The following is a 23,376-nucleotide window of genomic DNA, read 5'->3' as shown; positions in this document are numbered from 1 at the left end:
CCACCCTCGCCAACAGAATATCCCATAGCTCAGTGGTTAGAGAACTCTCCTGAGAGGCAGGAGACCCCTGTTCAAATCCCTTCTATTCCTCTGGCAGAGAAATGGCAACTGAATCTATGTGTACAACAGCCCAGGTCAGTGCTCTAACCACTGGGCTAAAAGTTATCGAATGGGCACCTCACAGTCTCCTCTGGCCAGATTTTGAGTGGGACCCAATCTTTTTGGTATCCTCTGAGCACACCTGTCAGATCGGGTCCCGCACATGAGTTTGGCAGCCAAATGCCTTTCCCTGGTTTGTGAATTGTTCTGGGTCTTAGGTGGGAGATAGGTGTCTGGATGCTTAGAGTGAAGCAGCAGAGTATGCACCCAGAGGCAGAAACGTTCGTGCCTAGGGAACTTTTAGTACTACAACTTAGGCATTGAGTGAGTTTAGGCAGGGTTTGGAGGGAGTTTTGTGGATCATAGTGGAGCCAAATCTGGGATTTAGATGTCTAAGTCTGGGGTTTAGGTGCCAAAGTACTTTTGTGGATCCCACCCAATCTTGAGAGATGGTAAATACCCTCAACTTCCATTATACCCAATGGCAATTGAGGGTGCTTACTTTGCAGGATTGGGCTATTAGTGAGGAAATTTCATATATTATGAATGTCTCTGGAATTAGCTGAACACACGTAAGACTATATAATATTTGCAGATATGAAATAGATGGAGAAAGTGTCATAGAAAAAAATGATATTTTACCAAGGTTTTGGTGAATGAACAATATCCCAAGTAAGAGTCCTAAAGACCAACTCAGTCACAGTTTGTGATTATAATAGAAAATTAGTTAAGAAGCAGAGATTGCTATGCATAGATATCAATATATTCTGAAACTGTACGATGTGCTGTTGGTTGTTGACAGGTCCATGCCTGACCCCTGCTGCACACCGGATGGAACTCAGGGGCAGGTTGTCAGATATTTGTCCTGCATTTTGGGGGGTCCCCATGCCACCGCATGGTTTCTTTCATGGTAAATCCGTTCATGGATGAGGTGACTTTTCAGAAGTCTTAAAAGAGCAACACTCCAATGCGGAAACTACAGAACCCGAACCACCAAAAAAGAAAATCAGCCTTCTGCTGGTGACATCTGACTCAGATGATGAAAGTGAATATGTGTTGGTCCGCACTACTTTGGATCGTTATCGAGCAGATCATCAGCATGGATGCATATCTTCTGGAATGGTGGTTGAAGCATGAAGGGACATACAAATCTTTAGTGCATCTGGCATGTAAATATCTTGCGATGCTGGCTACAACAATGCCATGCAAACACCTATTCTCACTTTCAGGTGACATTGTAAATAAGAAGCGAGCAGCATTATCTCCTGTAAATGTAAACAAACTTGTTTGTCTTAGCGATTGGCTGAACAAGAAGTAGGACAGAGTGGACATCTAGGCTGTAAAGTTTTACATAGTTTTATTTTTGAATGCAATGGTTTTTTTCACATAATTCTACATTTGTAAGTTTAACTTCCATGATAAAGAGATTGCATTACAATACTTGTCTGAGGTGAATTGAAAAATACTATTTCTTTTGTTTTTTACAGCACAAATATTTGTAATCAAAAATAAATATAAAGTGAGCACTGTTCACCTTGTATTCTGTGTTGTAATTGAAATCAATATATTAGAAAATGTAGAAAACATCCAAAAATATTTAAATAAATGGTATTCTATCATTGTTTAACAGTGTGATTAATCATGATTAATTTTTTTTAATTGGTTTACAGCCCTAGAAAAAGGCTTTCTTTCTTTTGCAAGCCAAAACTATTTGGTCACACAATGATTATATGCAATTTCTGATAATAAATCCCTGTTAATATTTGGGACAGAGGAAGGAATTGAAGGTGTTTAAAAATTGGACCTTCTTCCCTCACAAAAAAAATACCCTAAACTGGTGGCATGATTATTTTTATTATTGGTACTTTCTTTGCCTATAATAATGAATTATGCTATCACCTATTTATAGGATAGTCTGCATTTCTGCTTTTCCTCCCGGGGCCACAGTGGTATTGATCCATCTCCTAAAAAGTACTTCATGAAACTGAATTAATTTTCTTGAACAATATATAAGAATTAATGGTTTACCTATGTCTATGATAGTGAGTTATGAAGATAACTTATACTGTATGTTTCATATTGAATTCCACCCATTAGATTTGTTAAGGTGGAAATGCCATATGATTTCACTTAGAGGCTTATAAATACATAGCATTTTCTGACCCAGTTAAACCAAGCTTTAGTCACAAAAGCAGCACTGATTAATATAAAGAAACATAATTCACTTTCAACAACAAAACCCTAAGAGAAGAGTAATCTTGCAGAGACCTCATCTTCAGTAATAGACATTTCTTTGCATGTTTATTGCAGTGTTTTTGTAGCCTTGTTGGTCCCAGTATGTCTTTGTATGTTTATGGAATTTGTCAGGATAACAATCAGAAGAGAAGGTATATACTGAGCAGCTACATTGCATGCTTCCCCACAATGATCTGTTAGTTTATCAAAACGTGACCTGGGAAGGATGACCTTTAGGAATGAAGGGTTGTTTAGTCCTCATGCCTATTCACAGTTTGGATTCTTTGTTGAGACTAGCAACACAGATGCTAGTTGTAATGGGTTGTCTTGTCCACTAAGCTCTGGACTGAAAGCAGAGGCCACCAAACAGGTGTTAGGTAGTGCACCTCCTAACCTGAGCTGGATTTGATCTATCATTTAGAATTGAAAGTCTCCATGCTTATTCCCAAATCCCGAAGCCAGGTGATCTAACAGTTCTTATGATGGAAATCAAGCAATGGTCATTGACTATCTCCTCAATGCAAAGATACACACTTAAATGAAGAAACAACCTAATATAGGGCAAAAACCTAATATAAATCTCAAAGGGTAGAGGAGTCTTTTATGATGGGTGAAAACTTTAAAGGAAGCAGGTTTCATATGTTTGTAAGTCTCCTAAGGAGGGAATCCTCTCAACGAAGTGATAATCCTTAAAAAATGAGAACTCATCTAAAACAGGAAATTCTATAATGGGAGCATCTCCCCACTCAGCAATCTGTTGCTCTTTAAAATGAAAATCACATATAACAAATTCTCTTGGGATATAATGTGTCTATCAGTATTAAAATTATGACTAAGGAACAGCTTCTCCCAACCCAAGCCTATATTCAGCCTTTTCTAGGAAATGCTAAATTTACTGGAGGGATACAACTACAAAAATAGACTCTAGAAGTATACAGGCCTGCATCTAGCTAACTGTACCTGTAGCTAAAAGACTGGTCAATATTAGGGAATGCCCTATTGACCTATCTTGCTGGTAACTACAAAAATCTAAATCTGACTGGGTCAAAGACAGAACATATACCAGCAATTTGAGTAGTATACTATAAATCATGTTGGGTGACTGCCAAAACCTCCCAGTAAAACTGTATGGCGGAGTATTTTGTATAATGGTATGCAAATAAAAACAGCAAGGCAACCTAAGTGGGAAGGCCTGTATCTGGCCATTTTGGCAGTAATCCTATGTCACCCACTGTCACCTTGATATTTCTAAAGCAATTTTCTTGAAGACAAAAATATAAATGCTATATTTATTTTTAAACCATTTCTGTTTACTCTTTTATGGCTTCAACTCCTTTGGGAGTACTGTTATATACAAATTGTAAATTTATCTGATATAAATAAAGGTCAGTATTTCTGAGGCAATTTTTTTCCCTTGTTCTTTTTGTGAAATTAAATATTTTGGCAAGTGAATAGGATCATATAGGGTATCTCATCTTCGAGGAAAATCTTGTGAGCAACCAATCTTTCCAGCACAAAAATGTTGAAAGTGAAGAAATTTCAAATGATCTTCTTGAGATATCAAACATATAGAGCTTTGTCAGTGTATAAAAAGTCTCCAAGCAAGAAATTTCACTTTAGTAGAGTAAGGTAAGTGTCACGTCAATTAATAATTCAGTAATATTCCTTCACCTACTTCACAACAAACTACTGTTTTCCCACATCTTTTGCAAGAAAACAGGCAATGGAAGGATGATTTATTACTTCATTCAGATAACTGGAAGTCATCCTATTCTTAAGTCTCTTTGTCTTTTATTGCAGTATTTTGATAGTTGATCCTATTGTATAATCAGTAACTACAGTTGGTACTACAGCCGAATGTTCAACTTGTTTAGTCTCACTGTCTTGATTTCATGGTGAGATTGTGATGAGCAGCTCCTATTTACCCTTCAGCTCAGCATTAAGACAATTGCATAATAAGCCACAATCAATGAGGACCCTTAAAGTTTGCCACTTTATTTTCAGATGTTATTGTTTCTAAACACAAATCTTGCCATCAATTTGGGCTAACACACATAAAGTGGTATTCAGAGCAGAAAGGAGATTTGTTTGTAGGCATGAAATCTTAAATTTGATTAATCTTAGTTAATAGGCATTTTATAAAAAGCATACATTTTCTAGTCCAACAGCAGGTTAACATGCAGGGAGATCTGTATTTAATTTAATAAAAAAGTAAACAATGGATCATTAGTTCATATTTCACATTTTACTCTTTTTGTTTATTTTATTGGTTGCTCTTGATTCTCATAGCCTTGTTGAGGCTTGCCTGACAGAAAATATGCTATATGTGTGAGCCAAACCACAGTCAAATGATTCTGCCTAACCCTGAGAGTCCCAGCCATTTCTTTTCATATTTTATAATAAGATAGGACATGTCAATTTAAACAAAATACACAATATTTGCTGACTACAGTAAAAAGCAGATATTAAAATAATGCGTTGCTGTTAAGAATAGATAATTGAGCATGCAGAACCAGTAGGTGCTATCTGGCACAGCAAATGCAATAAGTAAAACTAATGTCTGGTTAACAAGAGGTGCTAATGTAGATAACATTTGGTATGTAGAGTGTTATACTCTCTAAGTTTGACTGTTTACGGGGAATCTATTAAATAAATATGTTTATTCTTCAAATCTTAGAGTAGGTGCAGCAAATATTAAATAGTTTTGGCTGTAGAAAGCACGGCAAAAACACTGGTAGTTATTCTTTTTGGACAATACAGAATTTTTATTAAAAGTCTTGTTCTCATTAGTGGACACTTCTTTCCAAATTGAACCCTGTCAAGCCACAACCTCTTCTCTCTACTTGCCACAGAAAGAACATGATGCTTCCCAGAGGTATCCAGAGCTGTGAGGCACCATGTTACCACTTGCCCTTAGCATGGGGAAGCCATGTCTGTGTCTGCCAGGGGTCAGCTCCCCAACTCCAATAGCCATGGGCAACACAAGCATTCCCCTGTAGGCCTATATAGGCCCCGCTCTCTCTTTACAGGTTAGTGATAGGCACATTCCAACCCCTGAGCCCTCCAAGCAACTCCCTGGAGTGTCCAGCTCCTGTTCCATTGGACACTCATATTAATCACATATTCACTGCTTCTAATGAAACAAGACACCCCAGCTTACCAGTTTTACCTCAGATCACCTTGACACACACACACTTGAATATGTTTATAGTGTAAACAAATAAAAGCTTATTTATCAAACTATAGAGATCCAAGTGATGACAGGTAGAAGTATGGGAAACAAATTGTCACATAACACACATTTTGGAACCTAGATACTTAACCAGATACTTTCATGTCTTATAGAACAAAATCCTTCCAGTGTTTTACTGCCAGGCTTGGCTGTGAGCTTCCTATCCTGAGACAAGTCACACTATCAGCTTGTCTTGGTGAAAGTCCCCATGTGTTTTTTTGCACCTCCAGATATATCAGAACAATCCCTTTTATTCATAAACATGATGTCCCCTGATGGTTGTTTTTTCCTGTATACACCTCTCTTGTATTTTCATAATCTCTTACTCAGCATCTAGCTTAGTGTGCAAAAAGGCATTCATTGTGAGACACACAATAGACGATGACCAGGGAGAGAGATAAGTCTCTGTTATCCCCTGCCTGAAAGGAGTCTGTCCAAGATATGTCACGTCCTGGTTGCCAACCTTAGGACCATAATTTTAAATAAAGACACAACCCATTAAATATTAGATACTAATCCATACATACATTTTGCAATGATTATGATGACCAGTGGGCTACTGACTCTTGGTAGAGACCTCACGTGCACCTTTTAGTGAATTATTATGCATATATCCAACCCAGAGGAGCCCTGTAAAATCCTATGCACCCCCTGTGCCCTCTGCCAGTTGGTATCAAGACGTTTCTGGGTCACAAAGAATAAATCAGGTCACAGCTTTTACTAAAAAACATAGTACAAAAATTTCACTGTGAACAAACATCAGACCTCCTTGAAGAGCAATTTTACTGTAATATACCAATTGAAATCCCAGTCCAGCATCCTTTGCAAGCCAAATGAGTTACAGGCTTTCTCAATATCCTATTTTTCTAAGCATACCAGCCTTGTTTACTTTTATAGACAGGCAAAGTAATTACATCTGCCAATTTCACCTATTAAGAAGGAGGTCACAAATGTAGATCATCAGTTGGGACAAGAATGAGTTAGCACTTACACGGATTCCATTCTCTCTCTGTCTAAAAGTATTTTCCACACCAATCCCTCTAGTACCTAAGAACCTCACTTTCTATATTGTTTTAACCACATCACATTCATGTACCAGTGGAATCTCCTGTTAGAGTCTCCCTTCATGCTAAGATGATTCTAAAGTGTGTGATACAGCATGGCCAGAGGGCAGCAGGAGAGTGTTTTTTTGTTTTTTTTTTGCAGCAGGAGAGTGTTTTTATTTGCATAACACACTTACAAAACAAAAACAACAGCATATGCAATGTGTAACACAGCAACCAATCACAATTGTTTTCTCATTAGCTTCAGGGGAAGGAAGTGTTCAAGCTTGCCTGGGCCCAGGGCGGGATCTTCCTCGACTCTCGTGGTCGTCCACCCTTCCGAGTTACCTGGTGGCCTAGAGCAAGGGGGCTTCATTGGGATGATTTAACTGGGAATTGGTCCTGCTTCGAGCAGGGGGTTGGACTAGATGACCTTCTGGGGTCCCTTCCAACCCTGATATTCTATGATTCTATGACTCTCAAGGTCTGCCACCACCTCGAGTTACCTAGCACCATGCCCAGTGTCACCAACAATTCCCTCCTTTGAAAGCACCCAACAAGAGCGGCAGGCTGTGGGGTGGACAATCCGGGGGGGGGCACGTGCACCCACGTGTGAAAGGACCCCTCTAAGGTGGTGGTGTCTGCAGCAGCAATGGCTGGGGCTGGGGTCCCTTACTCTCTCCCCCATCAAAGGGTCAAACAAAGGGAACCGGACGGGGACACTGAGCAGAGAACCCCAGACAGCGCCCACCGCTGCTCAAAAGCATCAAGGGAGTCGGTGGACGCCGCCCAGAGGAACTCCGCCCAGATACGTGAAAGGACCGAGGATCGGAAAACGGCCCCACAGTCACAGGAAACTCCATTGGCCAACCTCCTCTCTCTGGTTTTATAGATGGCCGTTTCAGCCAGGGCCAGGAGGAGGTTAACTAGGAGCTCCCGCGACTTTGTGAGGCCACGGATGGGGAGTGCATAAATAAAAAGGTGAGGGGAAAATTGCAACCAAAAACGTAATAGAAGATTTGTGAGAAGCCGGAACAGGGGCTGCAGCCTGGTGCACTCCAAATATACGTGCGCCAGGGTTTCCCTCACACCACAAAAGGGACAAGTATCTGGGATGGGGGTGAGCCGTGCCAAGTACGTGCCCGTGCTCACAGCTCTGTGAAGGAGCCGCCAACTGATGTCCCCGATGGGCCTCAGAACCAAGGTGGAATATAGGCTGGCCCACCAGGGCTGCTCACCCTCCAAAGGTGGCAGAAGATCTTGCCACTTTGTGTCGGGGCGGGATGCTAGGGTGAGGGCGTGAAGGGTGTGGAGCACGAGCGTCTATAGATGTTTCCTTGGTGCAGTTTGGAAGCATACCAGCTGCAGTTCATGCAGCCGGCTCGCAGTAAACAGGTGAGGGGGTCGATTGGGTCTATGGGGCAGGGGTCCAATTAAAAGGTCCAGCGGGCCTGGTTTAGAGGGTGGGCGGGGCGTGCCCTCGAGCAGGACCCGGTCGAGGTAAGCTTGAGCAGCGGGTGGCAAAGTGGCCTTCACCTCCTGAAGTACGCACCGGGGGGTACGAGGTCTGGAGAGCCCCATGCGCCGAGCGAGCGTCAGGGGATCCAGCCAGTCTCCCCAGTCGTAGTCAAGGAGGTCTCAGACTCTCGTGACTTCTGCCAGGATCCCGCCCGGGAAGGAAGTCAATTGCTCCGCACCAATGGGGGGTGCCCCGCTGACTCGTGTCCCAGCTGCGTGGCGCCGGCTGTCACCTGAGCGGCTGGGTCAATGGAGGAGTCCAGGGGCTCCTTGGAGGTGGGAGCAGAAGCAGCAGTTGGGGGAGGGAGCATGGGGAATAGAGGGGTGGAGTGAGGTTGCCCAGATCGAGGTTTGCTGGCAAAAGGTCGTCGTCCCCCTGGGCGACTGGGGTCAGATCTAAGGCCTTGATCTCCTCGAACATGGAAGAGAGGACACTTTCTGCCACCCCGGGGTTCTCCCTGCTGGCACCCACCATGACAGTTGCCTTGGGGTTCACAAGGGCTTCAGGTAGTGTCAGGACAGAAGGGGCTTCCTCGAGGGTCTCAGAGGGGAGGGTCTCCCGTGGAGGGGAGACACTACGTTCTGGTGCCGCCACGTCTTTCCCGGCTGACACCGGTGGATGGGACGCACTCGTGGGCAAAGCGGAAGGCTCGGCATTGGTGCCCTTCTTCCTGGTCTTCCGGGGGGCCTCCGCTACGGGTGGATGAGGCAGAGCTCTAGCCTTCCACTTACCTCGCTTCCCCTGGACTAGGGCCCGGCCCTCCATGGCATCACCCCGGTGCCCTCCATTGCCGATGCCCCAGCCGGGGCGGCAGCAGGCAGTCAACAGAGCCAGGGCCAGGCGAAAAGGGACAAGCCATGGGGTTGGGGGGCACATGAACCAATGCACGTCTGCACAGAGAGTCCTGCCCGGCTGGCCGGCGCCCCGGCCCACACGGCGGAACCAGGACGAGCAGCTGAGTCCACAGGCAGATGCCAAACAGCCAGCAAAGATGGCGGAGGGGGGCAGCAGCGAAGACAGCAGTGTGGGGGCCGGGAGGACACAGATGGACTGGGGGATAGCTCCGCGCCACACCCCCTGCATCCCCACAAACACAGCCAAGACAAGGTCAAGGCCTCCCCCCACACGAGAGCACAGTTCGAAAGTCACTCAGTCCCAAGGGCCCCTCCATGGCGACCTGCAGACCCCCCGGGCAGTGCTCCTCCGGCAGATGGCCCCCTCCCCCTCGGGCCCCCCCCCGCAGCTGCAGCACTCCAAGGACACTGGAACAGATTACAAGAGTCTCCCTCGGCCGGACATGGGTCCACGAACAAACTGAAAGTGGCTGGGCCCGGGGGCCGGGCCCCTCCACTCCCCCCCTCCGGGGAGTGGACCAGCAGCCCCCCCCTCTATCAGGGGACCTCAGCTGGAGCAGCAGCAGCATCTGAGGGCGGGCAGGGGAGGGCCGGCAGCCAGCCGGCAGCCGACCAGCACCCAAGCAACAGCAGACAAACAAAAAAAATAGGGGCAGAAGGGGGGAGAGCGCCCAGCCCGGAGGAAGCCGAAAGCAGGGACAAAAAGCAAGGAAAGCCCAGGCCAGAGGGCAACAGGAAAGCACCAGAAGGGAGCCCTCTTCCCTGTAGAGGGAAGAAAGTTTTCAAAAGATTAATTAAAGCACCTGAAGTCAATTAAAGCACCTGAAGCCAGTCATCTGATAACCCCCCCCCTGCTTCAATCAGACAAGGGAAGGAGTTGAAGCAGAATGGATTGGTGTTGGAACAGAGAGCAGTTTGGAGGAAATCAGAGGAGAGTTTGGAGAAGTGCTGTGGTGGGCTAAGACCAAGACCCTAGGTAAAGGGACACCTGGTTTGTGCAGAGGGAGGGCAGGAGATGGAATAGTTCAGGGGAAGGAACCACTAGTTCAAGTGGTTTCCTGCTATCCCTAGGGCCCCTGGGCTGGGGTCTGGAATAGAGGGTGGGCCTGGGTCCCTCCCTCTCCACTCCCCTCTTTTAGGACACTAGTGGGGCAGTTAATACCCCAGTTCAGGGGCAAGAAACAGTGCCCTGAACCCTCCTCAAGAAGAGAAAGCATGAGACCCATCAAAGTTGTGCTGGCAATTTGCCACAGGTGCTAAATTAAATTCTGGTGCTGTAACTAGTAATTAATTGTGGAGGAAAATGAGCATGTAAGTCAACATGTGATTACAGGATGGCTAGGAAGTAAATAATGGCTGGCCAGCAGCTGACCTAACCCCTTTTTTCTAAATCTACCTCATTTGTCACACTATCCCACCAAATATTTTCACTTTCCTAAATACACAAGATTATCCCATCCCCTGCAATCAGCTGCAGAAGTAAGCTACTTGGGAAAGACATGGAGGAAGGAGATGTTGTGGCCATTTTAAACCCTTGGAAAAGAAGTCTATTTTGATGTTAAATACCATTCTGTAAGGATACTCCAGGGCATAACAGATCCACTGCTGGTCCTAGATCCTCAGCTGGTAGCACTGGATCAGAGAGAAATTTTCCATTGTAGGCTGGTCTGTATGCTGTGATCCCTTCATTTTTGGTTTGCCTTGATGATCTGTGCCTTTACCTACCTCCAGACAAGGGGATGAGGTTTGTCATAAAGAGTTTTTAGAGAATGGGTCTGGAAGGGCCTATACAGGTTGGGATAGCTTTGTTAAATAACCAGCCTTTCGCCTATTTATCTAAACAAAATTCCAAAATATTTGGAGACTCCCTCATCTCTAGTTAGATACTTTCCCCCAATTTTACATTTATTTTCTTTCTGTTCTTATATTTAATACAAAGTAGAGGGTGATTTAGTGTGTCCTTTTCATTGTAGTTTTATTGCAGTGTTGCTGTGATTTACTGTGAGCTTTTATATGTAGCTTGGCAATGGGCAGGCTGGTTTACTGCATGCTCTTACATTCTTCGTGGGGTTTTCATTTTTTAAATTGTATTTCCTTCTTAGTAGAAGCAGGGTAAGAATTATTTATTGGATGGGAAGAGAGTATTATTTCAATCTATGAGTAACAGTTAATGAGAAGAGACTCAGAACATGTGAAATATTCTATTTCTGTGGCTCATGATTCTAAAAAACAGAACCTCAAATCAGACAAGGCTTTGCCCTTTTCAGGCAAAACCAAAACAGGAGAGTTGAGATATAGCCAAAACAAAATCCACCTCCCCCATAACATTTGTAGCTTTTGTGCAGTGGAATATTTGTATTTGGCTGCCCTTAGCTAAGTAAAAATAAACTTTGCATGGGTGGGATTGGCCCTGTGTTCCTTGTGGTCCTCTGTATTTCAATTCATATGATTTGTCTCTGAAATTAACTTTCTTCTCTGAAAAGCCTGTGGTAGTCAGCTGTGGAGAAGGCCAGCTTATCTGCCACTACTTGAACATGGTGACAGTGTATTAAAGATTTCGTTTGCTAATCTTTAACCTTGTAATTTTTCGCAGTGCATAGCCACCATAGGACAAGGTTACTAAGACTTTGGCTACAAATTGAAAGTGGTGGAAAGGGAACCTAGTTGAGGACCAGGCTAGGAAGTCTCACTAATTTTGTCACTGCTGCCATTTCACTTGCTGCTACTGGCTCTTGAGGGAATATAGTTCTGTCTGAGTGATATTGAGGTGCTATGTTTTTTATGTGTAGCTCAGAGTCGTGGATCATACATTCTGTGCATTTACTACAATCCACATGCCTCATTTAAAACAGATACACGTATTCCCAAACTTAAACTCAGTTTAGTCTGTGGCCTTCTCTTCCCTTCCCTCCTACTATGTCACAAAAATAATATATGCAATAGCTGAATCCAAACTAAATTCCCAGTTCCAAATACCCTCCCCCCAAACTTTGTGCATGTTGGAATCCAAACCCATATCTAGATCTGAATTTCATGTTTGATCTCAGTCCCTCTAGTAGACCAAATCAAACCCAGATCTGAACATCCTAGAACTTGGGAAGTTTGAAATTCAGATCTGGATTTTGTCGCCTTGTTTATAATTTACATGTATTTTTAGAGAAAGTGGATATACTAAAGTTGCAGTTATGCTTCTCTGAAGATGTGCACTCCCTCTGCCCCTCATTTCCCTTCAAAATTTGCAGAGGAACCATTTCAAGGTTAGTAGTTATCTTTATATGTTTTTATTTGAAACATTAATTTTCAGTCAGTTTTTGTTTTTCTTTAAGGAGCCATTGCTTTATGTACTGCCCAGAACATACTGGATTGTTCCAAGTGCTATGGCTAGAGTCTAGGCAGTATGTGATTACCAGTAGTGGGATAGCTGTGCCCTAGCTTTAGAGACCACAAACCTGAGCCCTGGGAGATTCATCTGTCTTATGTTGGGGAAAGCACATGACCTAGGCTGAGAATTCTGAACAGTAATATATTCAGTGAATCAGAATTACAAGTAAGTAATTCCCCTTTTGATAACACAGTTAAAATAATTTTACTGGGCCATTTGAAAAAATTTATGTGGTAGTAGCCTAATGAACAGTATCCCAAATGAATTATTTCCTATTGGAAAAACAAAGTTGGAATGACTTAGCAGTGGACAAATACTATAGGACCATCATCTGGTTGTGATGGTGTATAGCACAACAGGGAGTACTTTGGTTCGGGTTATGACAGTTGGTCTGGCAGACACAGACTTAAGTCGGGGACAGGATTTCCAGCTAAAATTACACAAGAAATGAAAAGAGACCAAGTGCAAGCACTGGCAGATTGGGCCACAGCAGGGAACTGAGAGCTATGAACATGAGAAAGATAAATAAAAACTGGAGAGTGCCTCTGGGTACTGAAAGTGCATAACTTGTAGACATTGTCCAGGTCCTTTTCTTCCTCATCACACCTATGAAAGGCTAGGGCCCAGTTTCCTCACAGCTGTCTCCTAAAGTTTCTCACTGACAGGCTCACACTTCAGCTGACAGAGTACAGCTTTCATGTCATGGGAAGGATGTTCTCAGTAACAAGTCCACAGTTGTGAAATATACTTTCTCAGGAAGCTGATTCCAAACAAGATCCCCCAAATCACATGACCTTCAAGCACACTTCTCAGCACACCTCTTTAAATGATTTTCCTAACAATCCTGTGATAATGACATACAGCACAGGAGGGCTCAACCACTAGAACCTTATGCTAAAGAAATAGCTTCAAAGCAGGGAGAGAAGAGTTGAGCCCTCTAGGAGTAACTTTGATGTATCTTTAATCATTGTGAGGAGCTCAAATAAGCCAATGATTAGTTCTTTATGTATGCCTATAAATAAATAACTGATAGTTGGAGAACATTTGATACTAAAGAAGTCATCATTTGAAATGCAGATGGGAAATATTTAATTAGCTATGATGAGTGAATTGACATGCAAGTATTCTATGTTAAACTGTACAATTTGCTCTGAGGAACACAGGATCTTCCTTACTGCACAAAAATTAAAGTAGTGTGGGTAGGCCAGTCCTCGCCCACAGACAACCCACCAACCTGAAGCATATTCTCACCAGCAACTACACACCGCACCATAGTAACTCTAACTCAGGAGCCAATCCATGCAACAAACCTCGATGCCAACTCTGCCCACATTTACACCAGCAACACCATCACAGGAGCCTAACCAGATCAGCCACACCATCACCGATTCATTCACCTGCACGTCCATCAATGTACTATACCGCATCATGTGCCAGCAATGCCCCTCTGCTATGTACATCGGCCAGACTGGATAGTCCCTACGTAAAAGGATAAATGGACACAAATCAGATATTAGGAATGGCGATACACAAAAACCTGTAGGAGAACACTTCAGTATCCCTGGACACACAATAGCAGATTTAAAGGTAGCCATCCTGCAGCAAAAAAACTTCAGGACCAGACTTCAAAGAGAAACTGCTGAGCTTCAGTTCATTTGCAAATTTGACACCACCAGCTCAGGATTAAACAAAGACTGTGAATGGCTAGCCAACTACAAAAGCAGTTTCTCCTCCCTTGGTGTTCACACCTCAACTGCTAGAAGAGGGCCTCATCCTCCCTGACTGAGCTAACCTCGTTATCCCTAGCCTGAGTCTTGCTTGCATGTTTATACCTGCCTCTGGAAATTTCCACTACATGCATCCGACAAAGTGGGTATTCACACACGAAAGCTTATGCTCCAATACGTCTGTTAGTCTATAAGGTGCCACAGGACTCTTTACTACTGCAGACCTGCTAACTCTATGGGTTTTTCCCATAGACTACAGGTTTCAGAACCTCCTATGGGCCCATGAGGAAAACCATTAGTCTCTAGGGAATTCCCTGCCATATTAGCTACCCTTCCTCGTTTCTCCACATCTTGCAGGGGAGCTCTGAATCAGAGGTTGCTGCATCAGCTGGTGGACAGACTATTTCCTCAGCAGGGTGGAGGAGCTGACACCTGCTCAGCTGTGCAAACAAAGTGCAAATTGCTCCATCTATGGTTCCTGTTGCCTCCCTTCCGCTCTGCTCCCCAATGTCCCCATATGTTGTTCTCTCTGGTCCAATACTCCTAACACCCAATGACCTGGCTCTGATCTCCTACCACAAGAAGTCTTTTGGGCAGGCCCAAAATATTCTTTCCCCCGCTCCCACTGTTTTCACTCTTCCCCCAGGAGACCCACTGCACCACAGTCTTACACTCTTCCCCCCCCACCCCATATTGCTAGTGTTCTGTATCACTGCCCTTCTATCACCAGCCAGAGCCAGGCCTTACTGGCAGGCTGAACTAGTCAAACCTCAGATCTCTGCCTTTCTTTAAATGTCTGGATTTCCCTATCACAGGGGGTGGGGAGCTTCCCTCACCACAAGGTAGCCCCCCAGGGTTGTGTTTCTCCTCTGTCAGACTCTGCACATTTCAGTCACCTGTGGAGCTGGGTCCTACCTGGTGAACAAAGAGAAACATCCCTTTCACTGATGAACATCATCTTCTCTGTGAGATTGGGAAGGCAGTTGCCATTGAAGAAGTGAAGAAGCTTGGCAACATGTGACCTCCAGAAGAAGAAGGGGGAATGTCTGGGTTCCAGCAACACGGACACAGGTAACTAACCGCTTTCATGTTCTCTCCACAGGTACCATTGCGGAGAGTGGACCAGATAATATGTCTGGGGGGAGAAAGCAGAAGGAGACTCCGCTGGTTGGAAGGCATGAGATGCACTGTCCTGAGATGGGGGGGTTCCACGACCACCACTCCCAAGAGAAGGAGGCGGGTGGTGGTCGTCGGGGACTCTCTACTCCGGGGGACTGAGTCATCTATCTGCCGCCCTGACCGGGAAAACCGAGAAGTCTGCTGCTTGCCGGGGGCTAAGATTCGCGATGTGACAGAGAGACTGCCGAGACTCATCAAGCCCTCAGATCGCTACCCCTTCCTGCTTCTCCATGTGGGCACCAATGATACTGCCAAGAATGACCTTGAGCGGATCACTGCGGACTACGTGGCTCTGGGAAGAAGGACAAAGGAGTTTGAGGCGCAAGTGGTGGTCTCGTCCATCCTCCCCGTGGAAGGAAAAGGCCTGGGTAGGGACCGTCGAATCGTGGAAGTCAACGAATGGCTACGCAGGTGGTGTCGGAGAGAAGGCTTTGGATTCTTTGACCATGGAATGGTGTTCCATGAAGGAGGAGTGCTGGGCAGAGACGGGCTCCACCTTACAAAGAGAGGGAAGAGCATCTTTGTGAGCAGGCTGGCTAACCTAGTGAGGAGGGCTTTAAATTAGGTTCACCGGGGGAAGGAGACCAAAGCCCTGAAGTAAGTGGGAAAGCTGGATACCGGGAGGAAGCACAGGCAGGAATGTCTGTGAGGGGAGGGCTCCTGCCTCATACTGAGAATGAGGGGCGATCAACAGGTTATCTCAAGTGCTTGTATACAAATGCACAAAGCTTTGGAAACAAGCAGGGAGAACTGGAGGTCCTGGTGATGTCAAGGAATTATGACGTGATTGGAATAACAGAGACTTGGTGGGATAACTCACATGACTGGAGTACTGTCATGGATGGTTATAAACTGTTCAGGAAGGACAGGCAGGGCAGAAAAGGTGGGGGAATAGCACTGTATGTAAGGGAGCAGTATGACTGCTCAGAGCTCCAGTACAGAACTGCAGAAAAACCTGAGGGTCTCTGGATTAAGTTTAGAAGTGTGAGCAACAAGAGTGATGTAGTGGTGGGAGTCTGCTATAGACCACCAGACCTGGGGGATGAGGTGGATGAGGCTTTCTTCCGGCAGCTTGCAGAAGCTACTAGGTCGCACGCCCTGGTTCTCATGGGTGACTTTAATTTTCCTGATATCTGCTGGGAGAGCAATACAGTGGTGCATAGACAATCCAGGACGTTTTTTGGAAAGCGTAAGGGGACAATTTCCTGGTGCAAGTGCTAGAGGAGCCAACTGGGGGGGAGCTTTTCTTGACCTGCTGCTCACAAACCGGGAAGAATTAGTAGGGGAAGCAAAAGTGGATGGGAATCTGGGAGGCAGTGACCATGAGTTGGTTGAGTTCAGGATCCTGACACAGGGAAGAAAGGTAAGCAGCAGGATACGGACCCTGGACTTCAGGAAAGCAGACTTCGACTCCCTCAGGGAACGGATGGGTAGGATCCCCTGGGGGACTAACATGAAGGGGAAAGGAGTCCAGGAGAGCTGGCTGTATTTCAAGGAATCCCTGTTGAGATTACAGGGACAAACCATCCCGATGTGTCGAAAGAATAGTAAATATGGCAGGCGACCAGCTTGGCTTAACGGTGAAATTCTAGCGGATCTTAAACATAAAAAAGAAGCTTACAAGAAGTGGAAGGTTGGACATATGACCAGGGAAGAGTATAAAAATATTGCTCGGGCATGTAGAAATGAAATCAGGAGGGCCAAATCGCACCTGGAGATGCAGCTAGCGAGAGATGTCAAGAGTAACAAGAAGGGTTTCTTCAGGTATGTTGGCAACAAGAAGAAAGCCAAGGAAAGTGTGGGGCCCCTTAATGAATGAGGAAGGCAGCCTAGTGACAGAGGATGCGGAAAAAGCTAATGTACTCAATGCTTTTTTTGCCTCTGTCTTCACTAACAAGGTCAGCTTCCAGACTGCTGCGCTGGGCATCACAAAATGGGGAAGAGATGGCCAGCCCTCTGTGGAGAAAGAGGTGGTTAGGGACTATTTAGAAAAGCTGGACGTGCACAAGTCCATGGGGCCGGACGAGTTGCATCCAAGAGTGCTAAAGGAATTGGCGGCTGTGATTGCAGAACCATTGGCCATTATCTTTGAAAACTCGTGGCGAACGGGGGAAGTCCCAGATGACTGGAAAAAGGCTAATGAAGTGCCAATCTTTAAAAAAGGGAAGAAGGAGGATCCTGGGAACTACAGGCCAGTCAGCCTCACCTCAGTCCCCGGAAAAATCATGGACCAGGTCCTCAAAGAATCAATCCTGAAGCACTTACATGAGAGGAAAGTGATCAGGAACAGTCAGCATGGATTCACCAAGGGAAGGTCATGCCTGACTAATCTAATCACCTTCTATGATGAGATTACTGGCTCTGTGGATGAAGGGAAAGCAGTGGATGTATTGTTTCTTGACTTTAGCAAAGCTTTTGACACGGTCTCCCACAGTATTCTTGTCAGCAAGTTAAAGAAGTACGGGCTGGATGAATGCACTATAAGGTGGGTAGAAAGTTGGCTAGATTGTCGGGCTCAACGGGTAGTGATCAATGGCTCCATGTCTAGTTGGCAGCCGGTGTCAAGTGGAGTGCCCCAGGGGTCGGTCCTGGGGCCGGTTTTGTTCAATATCTTCATAAATGATCTGGAGGATGGTGTGGATTGCACTCTCATCAAATTTGCAGATGATACTAAACTGGGAGGAGTGGGAGATACGCTGGAGGGCAGGGATAGGATACAGAGGGACCTAGACAAATTGGAGGATTGGGCCAAAAGAAATCTGATGAGGTTCAATAAGGATAAGTGCAGGACCCTGCACTTAGGACGGAAGAACCCAATGCACAGCTACAGACTAGGGACCGAATGGCTAGGCAGCAGTTCTGCGGAAAAGGACCTAGGGGTGACAATGGACAAGAAGCTGGATATGAGTCAGCAGTGTGCCCTTGTTGCCAAGAAGGCCAATGGCATTTTGGCATGTATAAGTAGGGGCATAGCCAGCAGATCAAGGGACGTGATCTTTCCCTTCTATTCGACATTGGTGAGGCCTCATCTGGAGTACTGTGTCCAGTTTTGGGCCCCACACTACAAGAAGGATGTGGATAAATTGGAAAGAGTCCAGTGAAGGGCAACAAAAATGATTAGGGGTCTGGAACACATGATTTATGAGGAGAGGCTGAGGGAACTGGGATTGTTTAGTCTGCAGAAGAGAAGAATGAGGGGGGATTTGATAGCTGCTTTCAACTACCTGAGAGGTGGTTCCAGAGAGGATGGTTCTAGACTATTCTCAGTGGTAGAAGAGGACAGGACAAGGAGTAATGTTCTAAAGTTGCAGTGGGGGAGGTTTAGATTGGATATTAGGAAAAACTTTTTCACTAGGAGGGTGGTGAAACACTGGAGTGCGTTACCTAGGGAGGTGGTAGAATCTCCTTCCTTAGAAGTTTTTAAGGTCAGGCTTGACAAAGCCCTGGCTGGGATGATTTAATTGGGGATTGGCCCTGCTTTGAGCAGGGGGTTGGACTAGATGACCTCCTGAGGTCCCTTCCAACCCTGATATTCTATGATTCATTGCAGGTGTCCCCCCTGAAGATGCGGGGACATAACTACCACTGAAGACAGTGGGAGAGAGATAATAGACTATCAGCTCCTTGCCCCCTCCAAAGAGATTCCTCTGGTGAGAGGAGCTGACTCCTAGGGGTTTAGTGTGAGAGTTGGGGGGGGCGGGGAGGTCAGGAGAGCACCATAATGGGAGGGAAGCAGATGGGGAAATGTGGGCATGGAGTTGCCAAGCCTGGGCTTGTGGGAATTGGGGATTGAGGTACAGAAGAAGAACAAGTTGCCATCTGCCCTGAATTTTGTCAGTCAATCTCTACGTTCAAGAGATTTCCCCACCTCCCTCAGTTATGGAAATTCCCCTGAGATACTCTAGCCAAGGATAAGTTACACTGGTCTGGGCACTAGATGTCTGAGTTCAAATGTCATTTTCTTCAATAACTGCTGTTAATATTTCTGTTCATGTGTCCCTCCCAATGAAGAAGACAAGCAGCTTTTCCCTTTTTATGCTTCATGTCAGCTTGTAGGAGGAGAGAAGCAGATGTCTAGTGTAGGGGCCAGAGCCAGTGATTTTGGGTGGAGGGGGCGTAAATTGTGAATCAAGGCGCTGGCTTGCACTTAGCAGGGAACAGAGGATGGAGCCACGGCCTTGGAGGGAGGGTGAGCAGGGAGCCTCATTTGAGGGGGGAAAAGGGTTGAAGTGAGGCAAGCAATTAGGATCTGGGAGATTTGAGGGGAACTGGGATGCACTGATGCCTTTGTTGGTAAGAATAAGGAGGAGTTGGGGCACTGGGGAAAGGCTTTCTGGCTAGGAGAAAGGGAGTCAGATAGTAGAACCAGGGAGACAAGAACTTGGGAGGAGCCAGTTGCATAGGGATTAGGAGTATCAGGATATTTTCCCCACAGAAAGTAGACAGGTTTTGGAGCAGGGAGCTTCTAGCATTTCTTCTGAATGTCAGGAAGCTTCAACTTTCATCTGGACTGAGGGTGCTCAATACCTCACAGGCAGTGCTCAGAACCTCACAAGTATGGGAGACTTGCAAAGAAGGGAGATGGTGATCGGTGAACTGTGTTCACAGGATCAAAGTTAAGTAGTTTGTGTGCTTTCTCCAAGAAGTGCAACTTTGATGGTGTATTTCCTGGGTTTCTGATGTTTAAGGACTGTTTTGTTTTATAGATTTTAAAAAAAAGAAAACCCAACCAATAATGTCCTTGAAAAATAATAGATACTCAGCCCACTGCTAGGTACCTGCAACCTTAACTTCACCTTAATGTCAGTTTTGTGTTGTGACAGTAGCAGTGTATTCAGGAGGCTGATTAATCATTATTCTTAAAAATATTTAGGCCAAATGCAATCACAGAAATCAAACAGAAAACCATCAACAAAAGTTAGAACCTAGTTATTAAACTAAAGAGAAAAAGAAAAAAAACTAAGAAAAAGACAGAGAATTTGTGTGCTTATGGATGGGGAAATTAAAAGGTAAGAAAAACAAAAGAGACCAACTTTGAGACAAATTAATTAAAGGACTTATTGATGCAAATGTTGAAGTCTCTAATAAAAATATTGGCTAAAGTTTGTAGAAAGATTTTTAGAAAATTCCATTAAAGCAGGAGGATTTAGGCTAGCTAGTAATTAAATGACAGATATGTTGACTACATTGTCTGGAGAATGCAGGCTGAGTGAGGGAATGAAGGGATAAAAGGCATTCAAGACAAATAAGGAGCTGAATAGAAAATGTAATTTTGGACCTAATAATAATTGCAACAGCCACAAGAGGGGACTTTTCAAAGTACTTGGAGAAAGGATGAGGTGCTTCGTATTGGGGAAAATACATGAAAAGAAGGCTGTCAAACTGAAGTCCAGTTAAATATATCAATATAATTAGCAAGAATAAGGTCATATTTCAAGTGACTTACTGCTTACTGAACATATATGAATTTTGCACAAACTTATAAGAAAGGCATCAACAAGCAGTGGCTGCAAGAACAGGTGGAATATAATTATATAACCAGAGTAAATGTTTACAAGCAAAAAAAGGAAGAATAAGACGAGAGTAGTTATGAAGATCTTTAAAGAATGGAATACACATGATGGGGAAGAAAATAAAAACCAATCAAACAAAACCCAACAATGTAACGGATGCATTGTAACTAGACAGTAATAAGGATGATTGATGGAAGTTGAAATTAAAAAGTGATGTAAGAGCAAATAGTACTACAAGGTCATCTATAGCAATGAACTATATGAACCCTGACATGTTTACAATGGGTTTTAAACAGAGTGAACTGATCCTAAATCATAGCTGTTTGAGTGGGACAGAGGATAAAGAAAGAAAAGGGTGTACCGCAGCATGATGGAGAAAATGGCTGTCTTAAAAAATTAAGTCTTTTCAACAGCTTAAGCCTCCGAGTTCCTCAGTAACCTGTTTTGTCAAATGGATTTTTGTCCTTCACTCAGTATTTTCATTTCAGTACACTCTCTCAAACCCAAAATGTCATTAAAAATATCTTTAAAATTAGATTAAAATGCAATAGAGCTTAGATGAATATCTGAATTAGGTTGAGTTAGGTTGCTCTGTCTACTTAGTATAAATGTCTCAAGATTAATTTAAGGGTATGTGTGTTCTGGTTATTCAAGGCAATTTGAATTTCCCAAAATCTAGCAAGAGAATCCAGTTTAAAATATTTCCTACAGCTATGTATTTCAACTTGAGATGGTATCTCAAAATCACTTTTTGTAGTAAACCTAGTGCTTTACTAAATGTTAGTAACACAAATCAATCTGGCATTCCCAGAAGCCCAGGGAGAATTCTCACACAGCTTTCAGTGTAAGAGCATTCAGCCTGCAATGGTTGATCTAGAATCAGGGATATTTCATAAGAGCATACTATGTGTGTAAACAAAAAAAAAACAAAAAACCCTCTTAACAAAAGTAAGGGATTCAGCTCCAGAATTGTTTTGGCCAGGAATGTGTACATCTCTCCAAGTATTTTAGACAGGAGATCGATTAACTCCGATCAGATTATGGTGTCTGAGAATAACTTGCAAGTGATATTTGTTTATTATTAATTCAGGAACTAGAGCTGTGTGAAAAAGTTTTGTGCAAAAATGAAACTGTCTATTTTTTTAAAGATTAGCCAATTTTGCTCCTTTTGTCAGCTTCATAAGGGCTACAAACACCTGCCTTTTTTCTTTCAATTTCATGAGTCTTTTAATAAGTGAAAACAGTTTTTTTTCCTAGTGATGTTGTTTACACTTAGTGAAAATGAAATATGTGTGTCATTAACTGGTTAATGGTTTTTTCTACACATGCATTAGGAAACTGAAGACCAAATTGCTTTGGTACATTTTACAAGCTGAATCTTGGGAATGGGTGAATCAGTTCAAATTAAATAGGAACTGACACAAACTTTAGCTCACCTCTGAAGATGTGAGTGCTGCCATATGTCAGGTACATCACACTTCCGAAAATGAGTCCTGAACTCTTAAAACACTATTTAAAAATATTTAAGTAGCCTAAATAGAGTTCAGATTTTGTAATTTCCAGTCCACACCTCATATCCTAGTGAGGTGGGGCAGTTTTCAGGAGGCAGGAGAGGTGAGCAGCACCTACAGCCTTATCTAATACCCATTGAAATCAATGGAAAGCCTAACTTTAACTTCAATGGTCCTTGGATCAGACTCTCCAGGATCAATCAGGTGACTCTGTGTGTGAAAGGGGACTTTCTTTCTTCTGCTTCTCCCTTTAGTTCTAGTATGGGAGGCAAAGGAGAGCACACCATATTGGTTGGGAGTTAAAATACATGAAGGGGGAAAATGGCTGTCTTAAAAAATTAAGTCTTTTCAACAGCTTAAGCCTCAGAGTTCCTCAGTAACCTGTTTTGTCAAATGGATTTTTGTCACCCTACCACACCAGCTACAAACTAGAGAAGGGAGCTGCTGAAAGCTGTTTCTTGCCCTTGTACAGTTGTCTGTAAAGCTGCGAAGCAGTATGTTATATTCATGGCCTACAAAAAAATTTAGTAAAAACATAAAATACTCTTGCTGGAAGGTTACATAACTTTATTTCTTAGACTTCAGAATAACAGAAAGGTACTACAAAACAGAGAGACAAAGCAGGCTGTGTCCCAAAAACGCACAACTGAACCTACCTTACTCTAAGCTGACTCACTTTGTCTGACCGCTGAAAGACCCAAATCACATTCTTCCCTGCAGAGCCCCCTAGCCTGCATCTATATTAGAATGATGGCTTTTCATTTTAACACAAATTTCAATACCACACACAGTAGAAAGAGTTTTTGCTTCTCTGGGGCCTTGGATCTTCCCCCTGGCTAAAACTGATGTTGTTTACTTAACTAGATGACCTGGTGGCTTCCTCATCCACTTTGCTCCCCTTAGATGTCTGCATAACAGAGAAGGAGCACCCTAAACATATGTCAGAGTTTGGGTGGTACTGTGTTTATTTGGAATATTTTGTTGTTGATAACTGGAAGTTAAGTCAGTGGCTTCAAAGAGTGCCAGAGGGGTAACAATAAATACGTGTCATTATATTTACTCTGCACTAAGAAGTTAAAAAT

Source organism: Lepidochelys kempii, chromosome 2 (genome assembly GCF_965140265.1).
Source record: "Lepidochelys kempii isolate rLepKem1 chromosome 2, rLepKem1.hap2, whole genome shotgun sequence".
In the NCBI taxonomy this organism is placed as follows: Eukaryota; Metazoa; Chordata; order Testudines; family Cheloniidae; genus Lepidochelys; species Lepidochelys kempii.
Note: the sequence above shows the minus strand (reverse complement) of the source record.